Below are 6134 nucleotides of genomic sequence, written 5' to 3'. Positions count from 1 at the left end.
CTGATGAGGGATCCTCAAGCGGGGGGAGCCAGGAGGTCCAGGGTGGTCCTCTTGCTGAACTCCTGGGACAGACAACAAGAGTTTCCTTCTCCTTTCCCCCCAGTCATGAATGTCTCTCCTCACAAGCCTGAAGAGCAATAGGCCTCCACCTGCAGCCCATGTGGCAAATAGACTTTCACTCACCACGCTTACCTTCCATCCCCTCTGCCTGAGGCGTTGTCCATTGCAGCTGCCACTCCTGGTGCTGCCAGTGCCACTACTACCTTCAGGGTCACTGGTGCCACCACAGCCACTGTCGCCAGGGTCTCCTCCGAGGTTACAGGTGCTGCCATCACTACTGGTGGCTTGGATGCCACTACGACTACTGATGTCACCAGTGTCACTAATGAGCTGCTGCTGCTGCTGCTGCTGCTGCCTCAGACCCCCTGGCTCTGCAGACTCAATGAGGTCTGGTTCACCCACTTGTAGATACACTGAAGATGGGTCTCTCACGTGTCCTGGGGTGCAGTGCAGAGAAACCATCTTGGGGTTATGGTCTATCTACTAGTTGTAAATCAAAGGGAAGAGGCAAAGGGAATGTCTCATATAGCCATGATTTATGCAATATTATTTTTAGTCATTTTTTTGTGTGTTTTGAACATTTATTTTTTTAATTAAAAAATATATTTGACATATATATTTATCGTTATTTTAAATTTCCTGTCTCATAATTTTAGCATCTGTGTCATATCTGAGTCTGGTTCTGTAAGATTTTTTAATCTCTTCATACTGTGTTTTGTGTTGCCTTTGGCATATCTAATAATTTTTTTTTATTTAAAAGCTAAATATGTATTTGATTATAGGAACTGAATGGCTTTTAGTGGGATGATTTATCTTATCTGGCTAGGAGTCAGGCTGTGTTCCATGTTTGTTGTGGGTATAGGTACCAGAGGCCCAAATTCTCTAGTGTTCTCTTTTTTCAAAATTATATTTATTGGGATGACACTAGTTAATAAGATTATATAAGCTTCAAGTGCATAATATTATAATACCTCATCTGTATATTGCATTATGTCCTCACCACCCAAAGTCCAGTCTCCTACCACCATACAGTTGACCCCCTGTACTCTCTTCAACCTCCCACATCCCCCTCCTCCTCTGGTAACCACCATACTGTTATCTGTGTCAGTGAATTTTTTGTTTTATTTGTTGCTTTCCGTCTTATATCCCACATATGAGTGAAATCATATGATTCTTGTCCTTTTACATCTGACTTGTTTTGCTCAGCATGATACTCTCAAGATCCATCCATGTTGTCACAAATGGCAGTTTCATCTTTTCTTATGGCTGAGTACTATTCCATTGTGTATATGTACCACATCTTCTTTATCCAATCATCTGAAGGACACTTTGATTGTTCCCATGTCTTGGCCACTGTGAATAATGCTACAATGAACATAGGGGTACATATGTCTTTATGAATATATTTTTTCAAATTTTTTGGGTAGATATGCAGGAGAGGAATTACTGGATCATATGGTAATTCTATTCTTAATTTTTGAGGAACCTCCATACTGTTTTCCATACTGGCTGTACCAATTTACATTCCCACCAGCAGTGTATGAGGGTTCCTTTTTCTCCACATCCTCGCCAACATTTGTTATTTCTTGCCTTGTTGATAATAGCCATTCTAACTGGTGTGAGGTGGTATCTCCTTGTGGTTTTGATTTGCATTTCCCGTATAGCTAGTGAAGTTAAGCATCTTTTCATATATCTATTGGCCATTTGTATGTCTTCTTGGGAGAAGTGTCTGTTCAAGTCTCTTACCCATTTTTTAATTGGTTTTTTTGTTGTTGTTGAGTTGTGTAAGTTCTTCATATAGTTTGGATATTAGCCCCTTATTGGAGGTGTTTGCGAATACCTTCTCTTATTCTGTTGGTTGCCTTTTTTGTTTTTTTGTTGTTGTTTTTGTTTTATTTTGTTTTTTATGGTTTCTTTTGCTGCGCAGAAACTTTTTAGTTAGATGTAGTCCCATTCATTTATTTTTGCTTTTACTTCCCTTGCCTTTGAGGTCAAATCATAAAATCTTCTCTAAGACCACGGTCCATTAGTTTAGTGCCTATGTTTTCTTCTATGTGTTTAATTATTTCAGGTCTTATACTTAGGTCTTTGATCCATTTTGAGCTCATTTTCGTGTATGATGTCAAATAGCAGTCCAGTTTCGTTCTTTTTCTTTCTTCACTGTTAGCTCTGGGGATGTCCTCAAGTACAGCTTACTGAGTCGAGTCTGAGTCTTGCAGTTGCAGTCCACTATTACTATTCCGGAGCTGTGTTGGTGTGGTGGTGCAGTGTGGGGGAGAAGAAATATTCTATAATCTTCTAGTCATGTCTCATTCTTTTAGTGGGCCTCTGACCTTTCACATGTTTCTGTTTCTCCACCAATGGTATAGCTTTTTTTATTTTCAAGCCATACTCTCTTTCCTAGTTGCAGTTTTCCAAATCTACTTCCTTGAAGTCAACTCCTTTGTTGACTCTTCCGGTATTGTTTATTTACCCCTTAGATGAGAAACAAAGGATGCAGGGAGCTGGAGTAGGGAATAATTATCTTCTCTCAGCTAGAATAAAATTTTAGAATTCCACTCTGGAGAAGTCCTTGACCCTGGAGTGTAGGTCTTTTTACAGAGAAAGTTCTGGGTGTTTCTTTACGGTTACTCTTCTTCTCCTTTACCAGTGCTTATGGGATTTTGGGGGGATCCTCAGCTGAGAACCTGGTGGAATTTCTGGACGGAAAATGCACAAAAGTGTGGGGATGTCCTAATACTTCTACCCATACATAGAAAACTCTTACTCTCATAATACACCACACTTGTTCTCCAGCAATTTGTTAAAAATACCAATTACGTTCTCTTATCAGTGTGGCTCCAGGGGCTTCTGCATGACGTATGCACATCTCTCAGTTGTATCTTTCTGGATGTTCCTATCTCTCTTGATTTCAGTATGGTAGTTTGCCCTGCAACTTCAGCTCTGATGAGTTCAAGAAAAGTCATTGATTTTTCAGTGTGTCAGCTTTTCTTGCTACATGTATAGGAGTGACAAGTTCCAAATTCTTTACAACTAGGATCTGAAACCAGAGGCCTCTTTATTGTTTTGAAATACCACTTTTATTATATATAAAATTCCATTATATACTTGGATCAATTTGTAGAATTTTTGATGTTGTTATTCCCATGGTCAGTGTATTGATGCACCATTTACACAACGTGTTGATTCTTGTAGCTTTATTATGTATTTAAGGAACAGATAGTTCTAATCATTTATCTTGACTTTTAATTTTCAGAATTTCCACAACTGTTCATAAGCTATTTATCAAGATAAACTTTAGTATAAGTTTCTAGGGCCAAATCTCTAAAAAAAATTATTCTGGGGCCCTGATTAGCATTATACTTATGAATTAAAGTGAAAAGTAACATTTTTACAATAGTAAAATAATAACATTATCCTGTCTACCAATAATATAATTTTGTGCCCCACATAGTCTGTTCTTCTTTAAATCCCTCATGCAGGTTAATAGTTTTTTTACACATAGATGTGCATAAAGGTAAACATTTATTATTAAATTCTTTACATTTGATTCTTATTGTAAATAAAACATTTTCATGTATGTTCGAACAAGTATTTATTGCACACGGGAAAGCTGTTGCTTTTGCTACATTAACAGTTTTGGTTTTGTTTTTGTTCTTCTACTTAATTCTCTTTTTTTTTTAATTTATTGGGGTGACAATTGTAGTAAAATTACATAGATTTCAGGTGTACAATTCTGTATCACATCATCTATAATTACATTGTGTGTTCACCACCCAGAGTCAGTTCTCCTTCCATCACCATATATTTGATCCCCCTTACCCTCATCTCCCACTCCCCACCCCCCTTACCCTCTGGTAACCACTAAACTATTGTCTGTGTCTATGAGTTTTTTGGGTTTTTTTCTTAGACGTTTATCATTTATATCCCTCACACTGTGGACCCCCCTCCCCCTATCCACTATCTCTCTGACATCGCACCGAGCCATCCCATTTCCACTATCTCCACTCCCAATGCTGTACTCTGCCTCTTGTAAATGTATACATACCTATATATACATATATATATATAATATTATAGTTGGCATTCATTATTGTTCAGCTTCAGGTGTACAGTGCAGTGATCAGGCATCTACATCTTCCCTGAGATGGTCTCCGAAATGGGACACATGTCCATCGGGTACCCTACAAATCCTTTACATTATTGATTACGTTCCCCAGATTAATTTTCAAAACCCCGTGGCCATCTTGTGGTTACCGACTGTTTTCTAATCCCCTCACCTTCCCCCCGACCCCCACCCCCCCCGCCCATCTAGCAACCCTCAGTTTTTCCTCTTTGTCTCCAAAACCGTTTCTGATTAGTACATTCACTTATTCTATTCTTTAGATTCCACATATAAGTGAGATCATATGGTATTTGTCTTTCTCTGTCTGACTTATTTCACTTAACATAATGTTCTCTAGGTCCATCCATGTTGTTACAAATGGTAAGATTTCTTTCTTCTTTATGGCTGCGTAATACTCCATTGTATAAATGTACCACAGTTTCTTAATCCAGTCATCTACCGATGGGCATTTCGGTTGTATCCATGTCTTAGCTATTGTGTATAGTGCTGCAATAAACAAAGGAGTGCATAAAGATTTTTGAATTGGAGTTTTGGATTTCTCCAGATAGATACCTAGGAGTGGAATTACTGGATCATAGGGTAGTTCCATTTTCAGATTTTTGAGATACCTCCATACTGTTTTCCATAGTGGCTGCACCAATCTGCAATCCCACCAACAGTGCACAAACGTTCCCTTTTCTCCACATCCACGCCAGCACTTGTTGTTTGTTGATTTATTGATGATAGCCATTTTGACTGGGGTGAGGTGGTATCTCATTGTGGTTTTTATTTGCATTTCTCTGATGGTTAGTGAGATTGAGCATTTCTTCATATGTCTGTTTGCCATCTGTATGTCCCTTTTAGAAAAATATCTCTTCAAGCCCTCTGCCCATTTTTTAATTAGGTCGTTTGTTTTTTTGGAGTTGAGTTGAGTGAGTTTTTAATAAATTTGTGATATTAATCCCTTATCAGATATATCATTGGCAAATATCTTTTCCCATTCAGTAGGATCCTTTTTTGTTTTATTGATGGTTTCCTTTGCTGTGAAAAAACTTTTGAGTTTGATGTAATCCCACATGTTTATTTTTTCTCTTACTTCCCTTGCGCGAGGGGCTATATCAGTAAAAATCTTACTCCGGGTAATGTCTGTGAAGTTTCTTCCTATATTTTCTTCTAGGTATTTTATGGTTTCAGATCTTACATTTAAGTCTTTAAGCCATTTTGAATTTATTTTTGTATATGGTGTAAGGAGGTGGTCCAGCTTCATTTTTTTGCATGTGTCTGTCCAGGTTTCCCAGCAACATTTATTGAATAGACTGTCTTTACCCCATCGTACATTCTTGCTTCCATTGTCGTAGATTAAATGGCCATATAGGCATGGATTTATTTCTGGACTCTCTATTCTTTTCCATTGGTCTATGTGTCTTTTTTTATGCCAGTACCATGCTGTTTTGATTACTCTAGCCTTGTAGTATAATTTGATGTCAGGTATTGTTATACCTCCTACTTTGTTCTTATTTCTCAAGATTGCTGAGGCTCTCTGGGGTCTTTATGGTCCCATACAAATTTTAGGATTATATGTTCTATTTCTGTCAAAAACGTCTTTGGTAGTTTCATAGGAATTGCATTGAATATGTATACTGCCTTAGACAGTATGGACATTTTAACTATATTAATTCTTCCTATCTATGAACATGATATGTGTTTCCATCTATTTATATCTTCTTTCATTCCTTTCTTCAGTGTCTTACAATTTTCTGAGTACAGATCTTTTACTTCTTTGGTTAAATTTATTCCCAGGTATTTTATAGTCTTTGGAACAATTGTAAATGGGATTGTTTTTTTTAATTTCTCCTTCTGATGTTTTATTATTGGTATATACAAATGCAACTGATTTCTGAATATTAATTTTGTATCCTGCTACTTTACTAAATTCATCTATCAGCTCTAATAGTTTCTTGGTGGAGTT

This window comes from Rhinolophus ferrumequinum, chromosome 12 (genome assembly GCF_004115265.2).
Source record: "Rhinolophus ferrumequinum isolate MPI-CBG mRhiFer1 chromosome 12, mRhiFer1_v1.p, whole genome shotgun sequence".
Taxonomy (NCBI): domain Eukaryota; kingdom Metazoa; phylum Chordata; class Mammalia; order Chiroptera; family Rhinolophidae; genus Rhinolophus; species Rhinolophus ferrumequinum.
This window is presented reverse-complemented; position numbering follows the sequence as displayed.